Below are 21,729 nucleotides of genomic sequence, written 5' to 3' on the forward strand. Positions count from 1 at the left end.
CCATAAAGCCAAGATGGTCATCCAGTCCAGACCTCCTCAAAACTGTGGAGAAAATGAAATCGTTGGTTTAAGCTGTCCAACTATGGGATAGTTTACTGCACAGCAGCAGATAACTGGAGAAAGGCTATTACAGTAAATTACCAAGATAATAAGGACTTGCTAATGGAAAGGAAAGTGTTTTCTTTGCGAATTAAAAAAAAAAATCAGGTGGAGCTATATAGTATGTTATTCTTAGTGCAAACAGTTTAAAATTTTGTGCCATGAGGCCATCCTTCAAAATTCTGGATCTTAGATGAAATAAATTTTTGATCATGGATATATCTGGAATCAACCCTTGTTTCTTTTCTAAACACTTAATCCATCCTTACTAGATTCCAGGTACTGGGGACTCGAGTGGAAAAAAAAAAATCTCAGTTCCTGCCTTCAAGGGCTGAGCCACTGAGGGAACAAGACAAATATTTTTTAAAAGGGAGCAGTGGTACAACAAAACTAAACGTGATGGTATATGGAGGCTGTCAGGGGACCGACCCCAGATGAGAGAACGAGGGATGTGGACACAGATGTAGATAAAGATGTAGTTGCAAATGCAGATACAGATATAGCCAGGGCTCTTTGGATATAAAAATTACAGGGGGGAGGGCATAGTTCAGTGGTAGAGTGTGTGCCTAGCATGCACGAGGTCTTGGGTTCAAACCCTGGTACCTCTATAAGAATAAGTTAACTAACTAACTAAATAAATAAACCTAATTACCTCCTCCACCTAAAAATAATTTAAAAAATAAAAATTACACATGTATAATGTATATTATTTATATTTACACACATACACCCAAGTATGTGAGTGCACATACAGATGCATTCTCTCAAAATCATCTTTTTGATGATATGTTATGATTTATATATAATAATTTGTCATCCAGTGCTTAAGTTATTACAGGTTTTTAGATTGCAATATAATATTTTTATATATATTTTTGTATTGAAGTGTAGTCAGTTTACAGTGTTGTGTCAATTTCTGGTGTACAGCAGAATGTTTCAGTCATACATAAACATACATATATTCATTTTCAAATTCTTTTTCACCATAAGTTACTACAAGATTTTGAATATGGTTCCCTGTGCTATGCAGTATGATCTTGTTGTTTATCCATTTTCTATATAGTGGTTAATACCTGCAAATCTCGAACTCCCAATTTATCCCTTCCCACCCCCTTCCCCTCTGTTACCCATAAGTTTGTTTCCTATGTCTGTGAGTCTGTTTCTGTTTTGTAACTAAGTTCATTTGTCTTTTTTCTTTTTTAAGATTCCACATATAAGTGATGTTGTAATATAATATTTAATGTTTAGTGATAAAGATGCCAAATACATGCTTTTAAAAGATTTATTGACTCAATACCTATGTTTTCTGATAAAATGCCACACAAAGATTTTTCCTGTAAAACCTGTACTGTTCACCTTATTCCCAATACATAGCCTATCCCTGCTTTTCATTTTAGAGCAGAATGATGAATTTGTCATGAAGGGAGAGGAAGTAATCACCTCGGAGACTTGAGAATCAACTCTAAATTCTTTTTCCACATCTCCATCCCTAATTTCGCCCCTGGAGAAGTTGAGAAGCGTGACCCAGGAAAGCTACACACAGCTGCAGCACAGGAATAGAAATTGAACAGATACTGAGTCCTCTACACTTCTCGCCTCATCCCTAACATTTCCACGTGTCCATTGCTAAACGGGCTGACCTCACTTTGGACCTTTTGCATGTTGATTTAAGAAATATGTCTGATGAAATCACCCTTCTTAATTATATGTAGAAAGATCTTTAAATGATTTGAATGCTAAGCTTCATTTGCATACAGTGTGCATTTTTTTTATGTCAGTGACTGGAAAGATGTTAAAACTGGGGTTTCTCAATGCTTTTCCAGCTGGTGAAATTGTAATTTTCCAGAATCTTCTTCTAGAGCTTTCCCCACAACAATGTTCCTGTGAATAGCCACACAGGCATGTAGAACCTTCCACAAACACATACACACACACAATTTTTGAGGCTGTGTGCATTTTTTATATGTGTAGGATAATTAAACAACGTTGGGGGACAAAAGGTTAGGAAAACAGGCAATCCCAGAAAGAAGTTGAGTTTTGGGTGAGGAAAGAAATTATAGAAAAGAAATAGCAGGATTTGTCTCATCACCTGACTAAGTGCCTGAGCTTATCCTGGGGACTGACTCACCAGGAGTCACACAGAGGGGACCAACAATCTAAAATCTGAAGGAGACTGTATTCACCTTCCTATAGATTTTTTTATTCTTCTTGAGTAGAAATCCCTTCTGCAGCTGGAATGAAAAATCTTCTGGATTCACCACATTTATTCATTCATCCCACAAGCATTTATTGAGAACCTACTTGCTCATGGGCAAAGTAGTGGAAAATTGAGATTCCATCTCCCTCCACACTTTTTTTTTAATTGAAGCATAGTCAGTCTATGATGTGTCAATTTCTGGTGTACAACATACTGTTTCAGTCAGACATATACATACATATATTCATTTTCATATTCTTTTTCATTATAGGTTAGTGCAAGATATTGAATATAGTTCCCTGTGCTATACAGTAGAAACTTGTTTATCTATTTTATATTCTATTCTATATTCTTATATATATATATTCTATGTATCTATTCTATATTCTACTATATATAAAATTTGCAAATCTCAAACTCCCAATTTATCCCTTCCCATCCCCTTTCCCCCCCAGTAACCATAAGTTTGTTTACTATGTCTGCAAGTCTGTTTCTGTTTTGTAGATAAGTTCATTAGTGTCCTCTTTTTTCTTTTTTTTTTTAAGATTCCACATATAAGTGATACCATATGGTATTTTTCTTTCTCTTTCTGGCTTACTTCACTTCGAATGACAATCTCCAGGTCCATCCACGTTGCTGCAAATGGCATTATTCTATTCTTTTTATGGCTGAGTAGTATTCCATTGTATAAATATACCACAGCTTCTTTATCCAGTCATCTGTCGACTGGACATTTAGGTTGTTTTCATCTCTCCACACTTTGATGAGACATCAGTTGTGAACATCAGTTAGCCATGGTCAAGTTTCAAGGTCCAGGTTTTTGAAAATGGACAGTCCTAGGACAAGTCAGCTTGTCCCCAGTCCCCTTCTGGGGACTATTTCAGTACCCCAAATAGTATCAGGAAGCTGATCAAAAAGGAGACATACTTTGGCTGATGGGTTAATATTTGCTGGCGATTTACTCCACTTCGCTTACCACAGGGCTGCTTTCTGTACCTCTCCCTAGCCACCTAGCTGTCGCTGCTTTCATTCTTTCTTCATTAGACTCGGGCTCCATTCGGTAGAGGAGTCTTGACTTTTTCAGTCTAGTTCTGTTTTCCAAGTTCAGCAAGGAAGTAGAGACATTATTTACTCCTCATTTTTCTCTCTTTGGTGAAGACAAAAAAAAATTCTTATTTTCTTTTTGCTGGTCAATTAAATGTAATGACATTGTTAAGAATAGTTATGAGAAATATTTTCCTGCAGATCATTTTTTTCTTACATCCCAATTCTGTCCTCTGCTCAGACATAGAAATTAAAAAAAGAAAAAGAAAAAAGCCACAAGTTATGAGAAAATTGGGGGAGGATGTGTTCTCAGAACCTCCCTGGGTGGCTGTTACCAAGACAGCATGGTAAGGAAATATTCCTTCTTACAGTCCAAAGTGACAACCAGAACCAAATTAGCAAGATTTGGGGTTCTATATATTATTGTGTAGGTACTGTAGAACAGTTAACCTGAAAGATTTGAACTAAAAATCTACTTTTTACTTAGCTTGGTTACATGATGAATAAATAATTGGCAATTTTGCCTCTTGTGATATCAACACGTATTGCTACTGTACGATTTAAATGTGGCAATGAATTGGGCTAAATGTGTATTTTTACTGTTTTTAATTCAATAAAACCCAAACCACTCATTGGAATTTGTTGTAGTTTGACCTCGTTTTATGTAACTGTTTATAATTAGCATTCTTGATTCGCGTAAGAATAAAATATTGGACAGTCCAGACGATAGCTCTTTCACAACCACATTGTTCCTTTTTTCCTTCCAGTTGCAGACACGGGAGAGATTTAAAAATATCAGTGGGCTTTGGCACACGTTTCAGTTGGCGAAGCAACTCGCCAGCTGCTCCTGTCCCACAGTTTGCTGCCGTTTTCCACGCCTCTTGGGACACCGTGCTTTCAGCTTTGGGCATTCAGCGGCACATCCCTTCTTACCTTACGTGGCATCTCCCAGAAGCCATTGCAGCCTGAGGATGTGGCCTCCCTGTTTGGTCACTAACACACAGCATCCCCTTTAGGGAAAGGGCAGTTTTTGAGACATGGGTTCTATTAGAGGGTGGATTGAGGATGACTGTGGGGTGTTTGTGGGGAAAAAAAAAAAAAAACATCATCTCCCTTATCAGCATGTAGCACTTAGCTAGGCCTCCATGGAACATAAGGGTAGCAGGAAATTAGGAAGAGAACAACAAACTTTTTTTGAAAGTGCATGTGTGCATTTAATAAGAAGCGTGAAGGCTGGTCATTTAACTTGGAAGGGTTAAAGTAAAAATAGCAGAGAATGAGTACCTGAAAATACATTGGTCTGCATTAGTTATCTATTGCCACACAACAAATTACACAAAACTGAGTGTCTTAAAACAACGATGTTTATTGTCTCAAAGTTTCTGTAAGTAGAATGTGGGAGCAGCTCACTTGGGTGCCTTTGGCTCAAGGTTTCCCGTAAGGCTACAATCAAGGTGCCAGCTGGGGCTGCAGTCATCCGAAGGCTCAGTGAGGGAAGGGTGCCCTTACAGGCTAGCTCACACAGTTGGCGCAGGCCTCCCTCAGCTACTTCTCCATCTCGCAGCTCATAAGCCAGTGGCTGGCTCCCCTCAGATCTCGCAAGAGAGGGAGCGCAAGATGGAAGCCGCAGCCTTTTTGTAACCTAATCTCTGAGTGAACCCCCATCACTTTGGCTGTGTTCCAGTCACTACAAGCAAGTCCCTAGGTCCAGCGCACCCTCAGGGGAGAGAATTACAGAAGTACGTGATTACCAGAAGGCAGAGATCACCAAGTGCCAATTCAGCAGCTGTCTTCCACATGATCCAATTTTTTAAATTGGATTCAAATAATGTTACCTTCAAGATTGGTACTGTGTTTCCTCCTGCATTCATGGCCATTTATCTAAAAGTCATGAGAGATGTGAAAGGGAGAGGAAGCAGGAGGTTAGAAACGGACCCCATGACAGACCCCTGCCGTAGATGCGTTTATGGTATCTCATATCCACAAGAGGCGTGAGAGGTAGGTCCGGACTGCTGCCATTTTCAAATAAGGAAACTGAGGCTCACAGAAACAGATACTGGACGTAGAGTTTTGTGGCTTGATACTACATTCCCAAACATATACATTGTTAACGGAACTGGAGGCTTTCTTCGCCATATTTTCTATCAGTTTCTATTTAACTTGACTAGAACTGAGTTTTTAAAATAACTCAGTTGCTGTGTTACTTTATAAAGTTAAAAAAGTAGAGAGAATCAAAAGTATGCGGAAGGACAGAATGTGTTGTGTCGATTAAATACACTAGCCCCAGTATTGCTAGAGCAAGTTTTGGCCAGTAGTAGCAAGGCAAAAAAATCTCCATGGTTACAGAAGCTGAAGAAACAGGAAGGCAGTGGATCTGACAGGGCTCAAGGGACCAGCAGGGTCTTGCTGATTGAGGAAGATTCCATTTAATAAATTTCTGGGTGGCATAAGGAGAAAGGGTGGGTGAAGAGGATAGCAAGGAAATGGCCAATGGTTAAAGGTTAATGGCTCATTCCTTATAATACAATTGTTCCTACAATTTTTTAAATGGCAAGTTTCTTATTTAAGGTTTGTGGCCTTAAACCAACAAATGAAGAATTATAATCAGTTGTATAGTTAGAAATCTTAAAGTAGACATGTTCTAGACACGATTGACACATTTGGATCGATGAATCAGAGACCTGAAATTAAAGGCACCGGGAGAATGGGGTCCAGTTATTTACATCTGATAATAGTTGACATTTGCTAATAAAACGTTCAAGTCCTGTGCCTGCGGGGCTCACTATAACATTTGTGGGATGAATGAATAAATGAATGTCACTGCTTGTTGGAAGTCGGGTTTTTGAACCCAGAGTCCTTGGCAAAGCCTACATCCAGAAGTGTTCTTGAACTTCAGTGCGGTTTCATTGTGCCAAAAGGACTTGTCTGGGAAACGTCTAATAAGCCGTGGTAAGAAACATCACCCCACTGCCAGATCCACCCGCATCATCCCAGCCTAGAGTTACCTGACCTCACTCTGGATCGGGAGGCATGTCGATAAAGTCAAACCCAAGTGTGTGCTTTCGTTTGGAGCCCCAGCTGATGACAGCTGTGCCGAGTTGATTTAATGGGCTCCGTGCAGATAAAGGCGAGGATTTGCAATGGTAGAAGTATCTCCACAGGTGAGAAGACAAAGGTTGCTGACATGCTGATTTCTCGCAGCCCAGGTCCCCAGCCCAGGCCTGGAAGCACATCAAAGGCCCACTCTTGCCTTCTTTTCATGCTCTGGGTCTGACTTCTCTCCCTTTCTGATTGCACGCCTGCTCCACTCACTAGGTGAACAATGGGGCTATTATGCTCCTGGGAGAAGGATAATTACCTCAAAGGCCAGGTGCCAGTGCTAAGTTTCCTTGTGTCCAATTACTGTGTGGTAAATGGCTCAGGCTCTGTTTTTCTTTCTTCCTTTCTTTTAAGCCTTTACTGTCAGGCTGCCAGACACTGGCCCGGAGCCCCAGTATCAAGGCTGGGCATCTCATTTTGCTTTAAACTTGGGTTCCATTGTCTTTCACTCTCTCCCAATCTACTATCTGATTATATTTATGTCGCCTTATCAGTGCTAACAAGCAAGGGCAAATCAGCAACACTAAAAAGTCAACAGCAACCCCCAAAGTTTCCATTTCATCAACCAAACCCGAAGTGTTTTTGTCGCTGATCAGTTCGGATGAGGTGAGGGCGATCAGAACAAGGACAGGAGGCTGGTGGTGTGGGTTTTACCTCTGAGAGACGTATCTGAAAACTCCCACTGGTCCTGTCCATTAGCTCCACCCAGACTTATCAGGGAAAAACAAGCAAATCACAAGTGAACGGCACTACGTTTTTGCCTGGGGGACAGGTGTCTGCTGTGAAATGATTACAGTATCCCCCAGAATGCTCTTACTTGTAGCTGATGCTAATAATTATAACCAATATTGTTATAATTGTTTTAAAATAGCATCTGAAGCCCATTACATATATTATCTCACGAGTGCCCTACAATAGCCTTAACAAGGTAGTGCTGTTAATTCCACGTTATAGAAGATCTGGAAGCTTGGCTAGATTAACATCAGAAGGTTCTAACGTTAAAAATCGGTGGCAGGTAGGTCTGTTTTATACCAAAGCTCAACCTCTCAACTGCTCTACTGTAATGGGAACCTCTCACCTCCTTTGGGCTCTTTAAGGAGAATCAGTGCCCCTGACAGTAACAAAAACACTTCGGAAGAGTGTGCGTATCAATTAGGGTCCAGATCCTCTCACAGTCTACACCGGAGGCACTTGATGGCTTGACTTGTCTGGTTGAGTTGAACAACTTGAGTTGTTGGATTGCCATTTCACTGGGTAGTTTTTAAGCAATTGAAGAGCTTTGTGAGACAGTGGTATTAGCCAGCAGGGTGCCAGGCGTGCCCACTAGCGGAGCCATTCCTTTTAGCCCCTGGGGTCTGGTGTGTAAAACCCTGAGAAAACCCAAACTATATGCACATGTGAGGATGCCCAGTCCCCACATTCAAACAGCACCTTTGCTTCGTGTACAGGATCCTGTCCAGGCACACATGGTCATTTTGTTGGGTGGGAAAGCTGTGTCTAGATTCATCTTTATGATCAACTCTGATGACAGCTGGAATCCCCAAGTCGCTGAAGATCCAGAGTTTAGTTCAAATGCCCTTTTTGTGACTTGTGGGAAGGAGAACAGACTCATTCGCAAGTGTGTCAAACTCTTACGGTTTGAAAGGAGTGAGGGCGTGTGGGACTGGGGGCCCATGAACAGGCAGTCAAGGCACAGTGTGTGTTCTGGGCCCTTCTCACCTGCTTTGCCCGCTGACATAGCTCTAGGTCGTGCCCCCGTCTCTCCATGCGTGTTGCCCTGGGCTCCTCGGAGCCAGACAGACGGTGTAACCCCTAGGAGCCCCCAGTGCTCGTCTTCCCACACCTACACTCCTCTCTCGCTCTTTCTTTCACACACACACACACAGATGGACACACACACTCACCACATTTCCTTTTCTAACACATGTTCCCTCTCATGCACACTGACACACACACACCCACACACACACACACAAATAGCTCATCTCTCCCCATCTCTGGCTTTCTCTCGGACACGCATTTCATGCTCGTTCTCACACGTACGTACATACGGACACATACGCTCACACTTCTCTTTCAGATACACGTCCAGGTGCTTTCTCTCTCACACACACAACACACTTCTCCAACACCTGCAGAAACAAAACCTGGAAATATAACACCCTTGTGTACAACAGACATAACTGTGGGAGAGGTTGAAGGGTACTTTGTATCCCACACTTAATACTTAAAATTAAATGTGAAATCTTGTTCATAAAAGTCCTTCAAGTGTTTGGGGATGTTTGTCACCATTTCTCCCTTTTTTTAAAGCATTTTTTTGGGGGGAAGGTAATTAGGTCTATTTATTCAATTATCTTTTTGATGGAGGTGGTGGGGATCGAACTCAGGACCTCATGCATGCTAAGCACACACTCTTCCACTGAACTATATCCTGCCCTCCATGTTCTCCCTCCTTCCCACTCTGCTCCCCTCTCTTCTACATCCTCCCTCACATCTCTAAATTCCTACTCAGATCTGAGAAAGTACCACTTAGCTATCAATTTGTTCCTGGGTCTTATGCTTCCAGCGTCTTCACTGCTACTCAGGATAGTTTTAGAAGCAGGAATTTTAATTATATTCACATTTCCAAAAAAAAGAAAGAAAGAAAAAAGAAAAAGAAAAAGAAAAGAAAAGGCTTATACAATGGTGAAGCTTGGTGCTACAAAATCAAATAATTCTCCTCGAATCTTAATAATTAGCACTAACTATGAGCTCAAATTTGTAGATAATTCTAGGGGAAAAAATGGTTCTCTGTCATATCAAAGAAACTCTGATGTTCTCACAGCCTGAGCTAAGCCAGTCAGGACAATAAAAAGTGTACTTGAATGTCAAGAAATGTGTAGTCTGGAAGTGGAATCATGTGCACACAGCAACATGGCCATGTAGAAGGAGACCATGTCACAAAATAAATAAAAGTCAAGTGTAAATACACCATAAAGAAGAGTTTTCCTCTTGGATGGGGCTGGGAAAAAACTCAGACAAGTTGTAATGAAAGCAATACCACTGGAAAGGAACCTTGAACAATGGGATGGGTTTGAAAATCTGATTGAGAGCTAAATGTCATTAATGATAAAGATATCAACTTTTATCTGTTTTTCCGTAACTGTATTACAGTTCAAATTTATTAATTTTACTGTAATGCTAAACTTGAAGTTTTAAGAGTAAAACACAGAAAGCTCTCATATTTGGAGGACAGGAAAAAATATCATCTCAAGTATTCATTTGGCTACTAGTGTTTACAGTCATAAAAATAATCACCGTTTAAAATTATTTTTAAATTTTAAAATTACTACTTATTTATTGTGCTATTAAACTTTCAGGTACCAAACACTGTATTCAGTATATAGAGATAAACAGAATAATATATAAATAAGGAGTTAGTAGGTATCTAAAAAAAATTTAGGTATAATTTTGATGCTCTTCAAAATTAGGTGGAAGAGAGGAAATTTTAATTTGCAATTGAAACTTGCAAGGCTGTAGGTTTTCTTCATCTCCAAGTTCCTTTGGAGTGCTTTGTTTTATCCTCCATTTCCTGTTTCACGCAGAATTCTAAATCCCTTTGCCCACTGAGGAGTCTACTTATTAGGTAGGTCAGCTTGTGTACCAGGTAAATGTGAAAGCTAGAGTATCCTGTCCGGGCCACAGAAAGTCATGTTACTTTTGTCTTAATTGTTTTGTATTCACATATAATTAGGTTCAATGGACATCAGTGCACCAATTACAGATTACATCTCTTCAAAGTCATTATAATATAGCTTTACAATTGATTCTGTAATTTGAATGCAAGCATTTATGTGCAATCATTGTGCATTAAGTACACACATTCATACTTTTGCTGAACAGGTGGCAGGGCGCAAAGCCCAAATGTTGCCATTTTGGTGACCAGTTGGTTACACAAAGAAATGAAAGGAGTAATACCTGGTTTATATGATGGTGCAATAAATACAGAAGTTGAATGAGATTAAAAGATTCTTTCTTAAATAAACTTTTATACTTGGAATAATTTTAGATTTTGCCAAAGTTTGAAAGCTCAGAGTGTTTCTGCATACCGTATCTTCACCCATTCTTCCCAGTCATTAACATCTTACGTGACTATGGCATTTTTTTGGTCACAACAAAGAAACCAACATTGGTTTATTACTGTCAACTGACCTCCAGATCTTATTTGGATCTCACTGGTTCTTTCATGAATATCTTCTCTCTGTTCCAAGATCCGATCCAGGGCATCAACTGCATTCAGTTGTCATGTCTCCCCAGCCTCCTCCTCTCTGTGACAGTTTCTCGGTCTTTCCTTGTTTTTCATGACCTTGAGTCTTATGGAGTACTGGCCAAGTATCCTGTAAAATGACTCCCAATCTGGGTTTGTCTGTTGCTTTCTTCATGGAGTTCTAGAAACTTGGAAAGAACGGGACAGAGGTCAAGTGCTCTTCTTGTCCCATTCAATTAGAGGCACATGATATCTGCATGACGTCATGGGTGATTTTAGCCTTCATCACATGGTTAAAGTAGTGTTTCTTAGGTTTCTCCATTGTAAGGATGGTATTTCCCCTTTCCATCCTCTATTCTTTGGAAGTGAGTTTCTAAGCCTAACCCACCTTCTAAGTTGGAGGGAGGGTGGTCAACTGAGCCCCACCTCCTGGAAGGAGAGGCATGTACATATATTACTTGAAATTTTTCTGAAAGAAAAATTAGGTCCTTCTCCTTCGTTTATCTATGTCTTTATTGAATCATTTGTTTACATCAGTAAGGGCTCATGGATAACTTTGGGTTATAATCCAATAATATATTATTTATTTTGGTGCTCATATTCTATCAGATGTAGCCCTTGGAAGCTTACAGGTTTGCACCTTGTCCCTTTGACATGCCCCTATCTTTCACACATGTGTATATGTATGTATGTAAATACTTCCTTACCTTTTGGTACTTCAAGATGCTCCAGGCTTGTACTTTGCCTTTTCCAGCCCCACAATCAGTAATTTCCCCAATGACCTCTGATAAACAGATTCCTTTGATATATTGATGAAAAAACAAATTCTCCTTTCAATAAATATGGTATCATTATTTGATAGGCACATTATTTTAAAGCTTTCTATTAGTTGAAGAACTTTAAAAAATTAGGAAAGTCAATTTTCATTTGCTGAGATACTACAAAAGGTTATTAATTCCCATTTTTATTAGACTGTGATTCAAAATGGAAAACCTTTCTTAACTTTTAAATCAATTTTTAACAATAAATTCTTCTAAAGGACTTCTAAGAGTGTGAGTGAAATATTTGATTTAAAGGATCAGTCAGGATGTGCCAGATTATGCTGCAGTAACAACAACAATAAAATTAAATCTCAGTGGCTTAAGACAACAATGGTTCGTTCACACTCAGAATCCATATTGATCTTAGGTGACTAAGAAGCTCTTCTCCATGGTGTCCCCACTCAACGCTCCAGGCTGACTAAGTCTCTACCGTCTGGACTGAGATTTGTCATCTTGATAGGAGGAAGAAAACACACTTGTGACCAGAACAAGTTGTTTCTCATATTTCATTAGCCAAAGCTAGTCACATGGCCATTCCCGATGTCACAGGTTGTAATCCTGCCATGTGCCCTGAAGGAAGAGAACCAGAAACATGAATGGACAGCTCTGACGACTGCCAGTCTTGGGCATATGTTCTAGGTGACCCAACGCTCCCTAGGCTTTCCAAACTGCAGAGATAACTCTTTCCTTTAACATACAGGTAAGATTCAACAGCGCTCCCACATCACAAGATGGAAATGAATCTTATATCTTTCCCCAGTAATTCTAAGGCCCCCCAAGGGGCTTATATTTTCTCGGTTGTCACTTGTGACATGTTGTTATAAACTACTTGTTCAACTCCAAAACTACTGTCTGCTTTTGAAATTATTCTACCAACAACACAATGGTGTCTGAGAAGAGTGTAGCTCAGAGAAGGCTGTTCTACCCTCATTAATTTGTCCTGGGTACAGACACTGTCCATACTCGTAATTCTTCACAGTAAATCCGCAGCTGGACTAAGGTGACTTTTTAGGTTTACTAAAGAGCTGGGGCACAAACTTGATAGGAGGTAAAAATAGATATCCATCATTTTTAATTACCATGAGCTTTCCAATCAGAAACAAACAGTATTAACACACTGCTATATTTCCTTTCCATATTTCTTCCATAGGTACCTATTTTAATAATAAAGCTTTGGATTCTGCTTTATTTTTTGACATCAAAATGTTTTATATCATTATATAATTTTTAAAAATCTGGCTTTAATACTTGCATAAATTTTCTATCATATGGAGATTCTACAATTTATTTAAGTATTTTCTATAATAGATATATCCCTATATTGCCAACTTCTATTTTTTTTTCAATTGGCAATTTTGAGAAATTGAGTAAATTTGACATGTAGCATTGTGTAAGTTTGAGGTATAGTGTGTTACTTTGATACATTTATATATTGTATTATGATTGCAGATATAGTGATATCACATTACATAATTACAGTACAATATTATTGTCTATATTCATTATATTGCACATTAGATCTCTATGGATTATTTGCTACCCATTACAAGTTTGTACCCTTGAATATCATCATCTTTATCCTCCCATCCCCTGGTAACAATAATTTTGCTGTTTTTTATAGATTTAACTTTTTTAGATTCCATGTATTAATGATATCATACAGTTCTTGTCTTTGTCTGACTTACCTTGCTCAGCATCGAGGTCCATCCATGTTGTCACAAATGGGAGGATAGCTTCCTTTCTTATGCTGCAAAAAGAACTAAGTAGACATTTCTCCAAAGAAGACATTAAAATGGCCAACATGAAAAGATGTTCAACATCATTAATCATTAGGGAAATACAAATCAAAACCACAATAAGATATCATCTCACACCTGTTAGAATAGCTTTCATCAAGAAGACAAGAGAAAACAGGTGCTGGTGAGGTGGTGAAAAGGGAACATTTATTCATTGTTGGTGGGGGTGTAAATTGGTTTAACCACATGGAAAATAATATGGAGTGTCCTCAAAAAATTAAAAATATGTCTAACATATTATTATTCACAATAGACAAGACATGGAAACAACCCAAATCCCCATCAATGGATGAATGGATAAAAAAGAGGCAGTGCATATACACAATGGAATATTATTCAACTTCTATTTTTATAATAAAATAAAATACTCCATGATGGACAATTTTGTACATATATCTTTATGTATATCTCTGATTGATCTTATATTATAAATTCCTGGAAGAGAAACGACTGAGTCAGAGGATCAACTGTTTTATGCTCTTAATAATTATTATTAAATTATTTATCAAAGAGATTAATTTCAGTTTATGTTTTCACCAGCAGAGTATGTGACTGACTCTTCATCAACATTAAATAATCTTGGGAAAATAACTTTTCTTGTCTTTTGAACAACTTTAATAAACCCTATCAAGAGAAATAAAAACACAGAAACAGTCAGGATAGATTTTGAATTCACATAATATCATCTTATGTTTTAATTGAAGGACAGTAGAGCATCTATTTAATAGCTATAATTAAAGATTAAACAGTACTTTGGTTATAATAGGCCCAAAGTCAAAATGCCAATCTTTGGTTGTAAAGTCCTTGTGATCTCACTACCTGCCCACTGACATACTAGTTTCGTTAAACTGCTTTCTCTTATATGATAGAAGTTTTTTTTGTATGTTTTTATTTGTTTTTATGAGAAACTATACTTTTATGTAAATAAAACCTCAGAAACATACCACAAAAGTACATAAGAACAATATATATTAGTAATTTAAAATCTGATATAAAGCTTGGGATTTGGAAAAGTAATAAAGTTCAAAATAATGGAATTGTACTTATCAGTTTCCTAGAAAAATTTGTTCTTATGAATGGACAAAAACATCAACATTATATTTTTAAACAGGAGAATTAACATTTTATACTTTCTATAAAGGAGGAGATTTTTATTCTACAATTGCTGTCATGACAATTGTATCTCCAAAAAATGAATACTTAAGATTTACTCTCTATTTACAAGCCTTGGAAACAGTTTCAAGTTCCTACTGGTGGTTATGACTTATAGGACAAGATTTAAACCAGAAGTGGGAGTGACGTATATGATTCCCTATGCAGGCTAGATTCATAGATCTCTGTGGCTTAGTTACAATGACCTATAACTTGTGTGAAAATCACCTACAAATACATATGCGCACATAGCTGTTAAAACAAAACTAGACAACATAATTTAACCACAAAATTCATAGTTGCTAAAAGCCAAGACAGCTCCAATTATTTAACTGTAGAAATATGGAATAATTTAACTACAGTATACAATGCATATAACCAGAACCATTAACTTAATAATCATATCTAGAATAGGTCGTAGCTTAAGATAGTCATATTTCTTATCTTCCCAACCCAGCTACCTGGAAGACTGACTATGACATTGACCCCAGACTTGATGGGGTCTTACTGTTGTTGTATATGTTTAGCCAGCCTGGTTCATCTTTACGCTTTTCTTCTGAGATGTAACATTTTTCAAACTTCTTTCAGAAACTCTGAGGCATCAGTAATTTTTATTAAAATACGATAATTTATTTAAGTGCAATAGGAATAACCAAATAAACTTGTTTTGCCATGAATATTTAATCTTGTTTAATGGGAAACTTTATGGAAAAAAATTAAAAGATATAAATGATACCAGTGCTGTGCCTTCTTAGATTGTCTCTGTGTCAGTGTTTTGGTGTCCCTGAAACAACTGAATATAGACTATGGATGGCTTTCAAGCTGGTCATATTTGGGTTGAATGATAACTAAATAATATCCTCTGTCCATGCCCAGAATCATGTTAGGCAGTAAGCTCTTAATAGATTCTAGTTAAACAAATGACAAAATGGATGATGTATTAGCAATCTGTTGCTGTGGAACAATATTACAACAAACTTAATGGCTTAAAACAACACACGTTTCTCATCACAGATTCTGTGGGTCAGGAGATTAGGTGCTTTTTTCCTGGGTCATCTGTTTCAAGGTCTCAAAGGCTGCTGTGAAAGTGTTGACTGGGGCTGTGGTCTCATCTGGGGCTTGACTGGGGAAGGATCCAGTTCCAAGCTTACATAGTTAATGGCAGAATTCAATTTGTTGTGGTTGTAGAACTCAAGAGATTATTTCATTGAGGGTGTCAGCTGGAGGCCCTTGCAGATTATAGACTGCCTTCAGCTCCTAAAGACTGGCCCTAGATCCTTGCTATGTGGGGTTCTCCAACATGGTTCTTTACTTCTTCAAAACCAGTAAGGGATGGAGAGACTCTAGAAGATGGACGATACAGTCTTACGTAATCATGTAATCACATACACAATCCCAATGTCATGTCTTTTGCCATCTTTAGCATAGTCCATTGGGTAGCAGCAAGTCACAGGTCCTGCCCACACTTGAGAAGAGGACATCAAACCAGGGTGTGAATACCATAAGGCAGGGATCATGGGGACCACTCTAAGAATCTCTCCTTAAAGATGAGTATTCATGTATAAAATGATGACTTATTAAAATTAATTAATTTTTTATTGAGTTAGAGTCAGTTTACAATGTTCTGTCAATTTCCAGTGTAGAGCACAATTTTTCAGTTATACATGAACATACGTATATTAATTGTCACATTCTTTTTCACTGTGAGCTACCACAAGATCTTGTATATATTTCCCTGTGCTATACAATACAATCCTGTTTATCTATTCTATATATGCCTGTCAGTATCTGCAAATTTCAAACTCTGAGTCTATCCATTCCCACCCCCCTCCCCACTGGCAACCATAAGTTTGTATTCTATGTCTATGAGTCTGTTTTAAATTCCACATATGAATGATCTCATATGGTATTTTTCTTTCTTTTTCTGGCTTACTTCACTTAGAATGACATTCTCCAGAGACATCCATGTTGCTGCAAACGGCATTATGTTGTCATTTTTATGGCTGAATAGTATTCCATTGTATAAATATACCACATCTTCTTTATCCAGTCATCTGTCAATGGACATTTAGGCTGTTTACATGCTACTAAGAAACCAATGGGTTAATGATGAAATTAAAGTTGAAATGAAAAAATACCTTGAGACAAATGAAAATGAAAACACAACCACACAAAATTTATGGGACGCAGCAAAGGCAATGCTAAGAGTGAAGTTTATAGTGATACAGGCCCTCCTCAAAAAAGAACAAGTTCAAATAAACAATCTAAGCCACCAGCTAAAAGAATTAGAAAAAGAAGAGCAAAAACACCCAAAAGTCAGCAGAAGGAAGGAAATAATAAAGATCAGGGAAGAAATAAATAAAATAGAGATTAAAAACAATAGAAAAAATCAATCAAACCAAAAGCTGGTTTTTTGAAAGAGTAAATAAAATCGACAAACCTCTGGCCAAGCTCACAAAGAAGAAAAAAGAGAGAGCACAAATTAGCAAAATAAGAAAGCAAAATGGAGAAATTACAATGAATAACATAGAAATACAGAATATCATAAGAGAATATTATGAAAAACTATATGGGACCAAAATGGATAACCTAGAGGAGATGGATAAGTTTCTGGAAACATACAGTCCACCAAGACTGAATCAAGAAGAAACTGACCACTTGAACAAACCGATCACTAGAAATGAAATCAAATTAGCAATAAAAAAACTTCCCTACAAATAAAAGTCCAGGACCTGTTGGCTTCACCGGGGAATTCTACCAAACATACAAAGAAGAACTCATACCAGTCCTTCTCAAATTATTCCAGAAGATTGAAAAGGAGGGAATACTCCCCAACTCATTCTATGAAGCCACCATCACCCTGATACCAAAACCAGGACACTACCAAAAAAGAGAATTACAGACAATATAACTGATGAACATAGATGCAAAAATCCTTGCCAAAATGATGACTTTTAACATGAGTGACTCCACTACCCCTTTCCTAAAGGAAATTAGAATGTAGGTATCTTTTAAATAATGCATTGTTTACTGCATAAAGAAGTTGTATCCTTTTATTAAGAATTTTGTATTTTATAATCCACACATTCCATACCACCCTGGGCATACAGAAATTCAGACTGAAGTGCCCAAACTGAGGTTGCCTCCTTAAGGCTTATTAGATGGTATAACTTGGGGAGAGTCAGTTATGAAATATGGTATCAATAGTAGTTGTAGTAATAAAGGTGACATGTAATAGTAGTGTTTTTGCTAAACATCAGGAATATATCAGGCACTGAGTCAATACACACATGTGCTGATCAGGACAAATGTCAGAACTCCTGCTACAGGCTCGATCCTACACAGTCCTCCACAGAGGTGGGCACTGTTGACCATGTGACTCTGACCCTCAGCCACACTCGATTGGCTCAGGGTGGTCACAAGCCCAGTGGCCCGGTGAGTGTCTTCTCACAATACTTTGGGGCCAAACTGGAAAAGGTGACTGCTTCCTCAGATTGTCCCTGGACTTTCTGAGGATCACAAAGAGAATATGGCAGTGATGAGAGCTCATGCTTCCAAAACATATAAGCAAAATGAGGAATCAGAAACTGAAGGAACAGGATCCAATACTTGTTAGTTCAGCAAATATTAACGGAGCACTTAAAAATGCACTAGGCACTGTGTTGGGTGTTAGGAGTTTAAAAGTAGGCAAGACAGACAGGTCTTAGTCCTCACAGAGCATAATTCTACTAGGAAAGACAGAAATCAAAATCCAAAATAAAAATAAAACTATTGCTATAATCTGGGAAGGCAAAACACATGCCTAGCAATTCCGTAACTAGGTATAGACGCAACAAGAGTGATGAGATCTTACGTCCACCAAAAGGCACGTACAGTTTTATTCGTAATAGCCATACACTGGAAACAGCCTAAATGTCCACCCAAAGTAGAACAAATAAATGAACTGTGCTATAACCACACAATGGAATATCAAGCCGTCACAAGAAAAAGGAAGAAATTATTTCAGACACAAGTGCCAGGTGAATCTTACAGCATTCTGTTGAGTGAAAGAAGTCACCTACAACAGAGTACATTATGCATGATTATATTTCTATGAAGGTCAAGAACATGCAAAATTAATCAAAGGTTGAGAAAAGTCAGGGCAGTGCTTATCTCTAGACACAGAGGAGGAAGGCTCTGTGGAGACTGACCTGGGAAGGATGGAGGGAAATCTGGGGTTCTAGTCGTGTTCTGTTTCTTGATACGGGTGGTAGTGACACAGATATAGAGATGTAAAAATTCATCGAGCTGTACACTTAAAATCAGTGTGCTTTAGTATACTGCAATGCAAAAGCAAACAGATAAAAATAAACACAAACTGCTTTCTGAAGAAACAATAGTAGGGCTGAAATGGAGGGACGCTGCAGAACAATGACCTGCTTTTAGCAGAGTGCTCTGCGAGGCTCTCTGTGGAGGTGCTGTTTTCGCTGAGACCTGTGGGATTCGAAGGAACTTGCCACAGGAAGATCAAGTGGGAGAGCCATCCAGGCAGAGGGCACTGCAAATGCAAAGGCCCTGGGGCAGGAATGCCCCAAGCATGAGGTGCAACTCAAAATTAATGTGCAAGACGTGGCCTGAGATGAAGCGAAGAAGCAGGCAGGGAGGGGGCCATTTGGAGCCTTGGAAGCTGCAGGAAGCAGTTTAGGTTTTTCCCTAAGTACACTGGGAAACCACCAGAGGGTTTTAAGTGGGAAAGTGAAATGAGCTCATTTACAATTTGAGAAGCTATCCTTCTGGCTGCAGGGTGCAGCGTGGATGGGAAAAATAAAGAGACTAGTGGTAGGAGACAAGTGTCTTGGGTAGGGGGAGAGGAAGTGGCAGATTTGTGATGGAATCTTGACCTGGCATCAACAGAACTTGCTGGCAACTGATCTTGGGATGATGGCTCTGGCTGGATTGGCTGGGTGGTCCATGGCACCCTTTTCTGAAATGTGGAAGACGAAGGAGAGTCAGGGGTGAGGGTTAGGCAGAATCAATAAAGCCACTTTGGGCATTTTAATTTTGCGACGTCTGTGCTCCAAGTAGAGGAGGAGTTGGATGCATTAGCCTGGAGCTCAGCAGAGAGCATCACCATTAAAATGAGAAGTTCACCTTGGGGCTGGATGTGCTCACCCGGGGTGTGTGCCGAGAGAGGGAGAAAGGAAAGGAGGACCACAAGCAGGGGAGGACAAGTGTGATCATCCCATTGTGACGATGCGAACCTGCGTCATCTGAAAGGGGATCGGGGCAAACCTCATGGTACTCATTCTGCGAAGGTCCTGGGATGTAACTTCCATTTTGAAATGTGCCCTCGTTTCTCTGGATGTAGCTCCACCACCCCCATCCTTCTACAAATGCTACGGTAAATAAGTCTCTTATTCCTAACAAAAGAAACCAACTTTTAAAAAATTGCCTCATTCTTATTGAAGTTCTGAGATATTAACACGTCCATTTGACAGGTGAGGAGACTTCGTTTGGGGTTAAGAAATGCAGCGTGCGTCAAATAGCTACTGAAGTTGTGGCTGGAACTTGACATCAGGTTACTTCCAAAGGGTGTGCACCGAACCATAGAAAGAAGAGACTGAACGCAGAATCTGGTCATAGTTTATAGCATCAGTGGAAAAGACTGTCTCTGCAGTATGGGAACACAAAAATAGCCCTTGCATTGACACAGCCGGCAAAGCAGAACCCCAGCCTCACAAGGCGTGTGGACCAAGTCTGCTGCAGGTGCAGGCATCTGGTCGCTCCTGGGAAGAAGGAAGGAGAGTCTCTGAGCTTGGATGGAAGCAAAGGCAAGGCCAGATATGAGGATCCTGCGAGGAACACAGAACAACCATCCAGCCTGAGGACAAAGCGTGTGGAACAGCAGACCCCCAGATCACCCTCCCCCAAGACGGCTCTGTGGGTCTCCCTGGGAAAGCGCTTCTCCCACTCCTTGCTGGCGACAAAATGGTGACTCATCCCAGAACTCGTCCCATGCCCCACATAGAGCACTTCATGCAAATCCATGTGGTGCATAAAACACACTTCCTCTTGTGGCGCGTCCAGTAATAATGACCCAGTTCTTCTGTGATCATCAGAAATGTTCAAGTTAAAGAACTCCTTGGGCTGTTTTACTGACACCTGAATCAAGGGTGGCACCATCAGTGTGTGAGACCCAGAGTGGGAACAAATCCAATGAGGAAGTCCTTAAAACACGTTCTGTCTTAACGAGGCTCAATGCACGGCCCTGCACACACGTGCGCGCGCGCACACACACATTCACATTGCATGATACTTTTTAGTAATTAGTTCCATTTTGTGAATTATACCATCCATTTTGATGAAAACTTATATATCTGAACAGCAAGATTTATGGGTGGTTTTCCTTGATTATATCTGATACCCCATTTACATGAACTTTTTTCTGAGTATTTTGAATTCTAAGAAAAATCAAAACAAGAAAGTAGGTGCGTCAAGACTTCCTCTTTTTCCAGAACACGTCACCCCTTTCCCATGTCATTGTTATTTCTCTTCCCCTTTCCTGCAGTACATGATCATCCTTTTCTTCAAACTACATCTTCCCTTTCCTGCCCAAAACCCTGGGTATTCATTTCCTGAGGCCATCATAACAAAATACCACAAACCAGGTGGCTTAAAACAAGCGAAATGTATTCGCTTACAGTTCTGGAGACCAGAGGTCCAAAACCAAATTGTCAGCAGGGCTGGCCTCCCTCTGGGACTCTGGGTAAAACCCTTCCTGCCTCGTCCAGCTTCCGTGATGACATTCCTTGGTGGTCTTTATCTTGGCAACCATATCCGTCCAGTCTCTGCCTCTGTCATCACGTAGCGTTTTCTCTGTGTGTCTGTGTCCACATTTTCCTCTTTTATGGGAACACTGTTCATATTTGAACAAAGGACCACCCCAAAGACCTCCTCTTAACTTCGTTACATCCGTGAAGACCCTATTTCCAAATAAGTTCACGTTCCCAGATGCCAGGAGCACCAATACATCTTTTGGAGGGGACGCAGTTCAACCATTCAATCTATAACACCCTGTGTCACTTACGCTTAATTACAGTATCAATTCAAATACCCCCTGAATTATGGCTTGAAGTTTCACTGATAATCCACGTACAGAAACATTAGTAACTAAAATTCCCCTAAGGGCAATTAATCACAAAAATTATCCTTTCAAAACAGAATGTCAGTGTTTTGAGGAAACCCCTGTATTAACATGTGTGCTTATCTGCATACACATGTAGTTTCTCTCTCTCT

This window comes from Camelus ferus, chromosome 1, assembly GCF_009834535.1.
Source record: "Camelus ferus isolate YT-003-E chromosome 1, BCGSAC_Cfer_1.0, whole genome shotgun sequence".
Classification (NCBI taxonomy): domain Eukaryota; kingdom Metazoa; phylum Chordata; class Mammalia; order Artiodactyla; family Camelidae; genus Camelus; species Camelus ferus.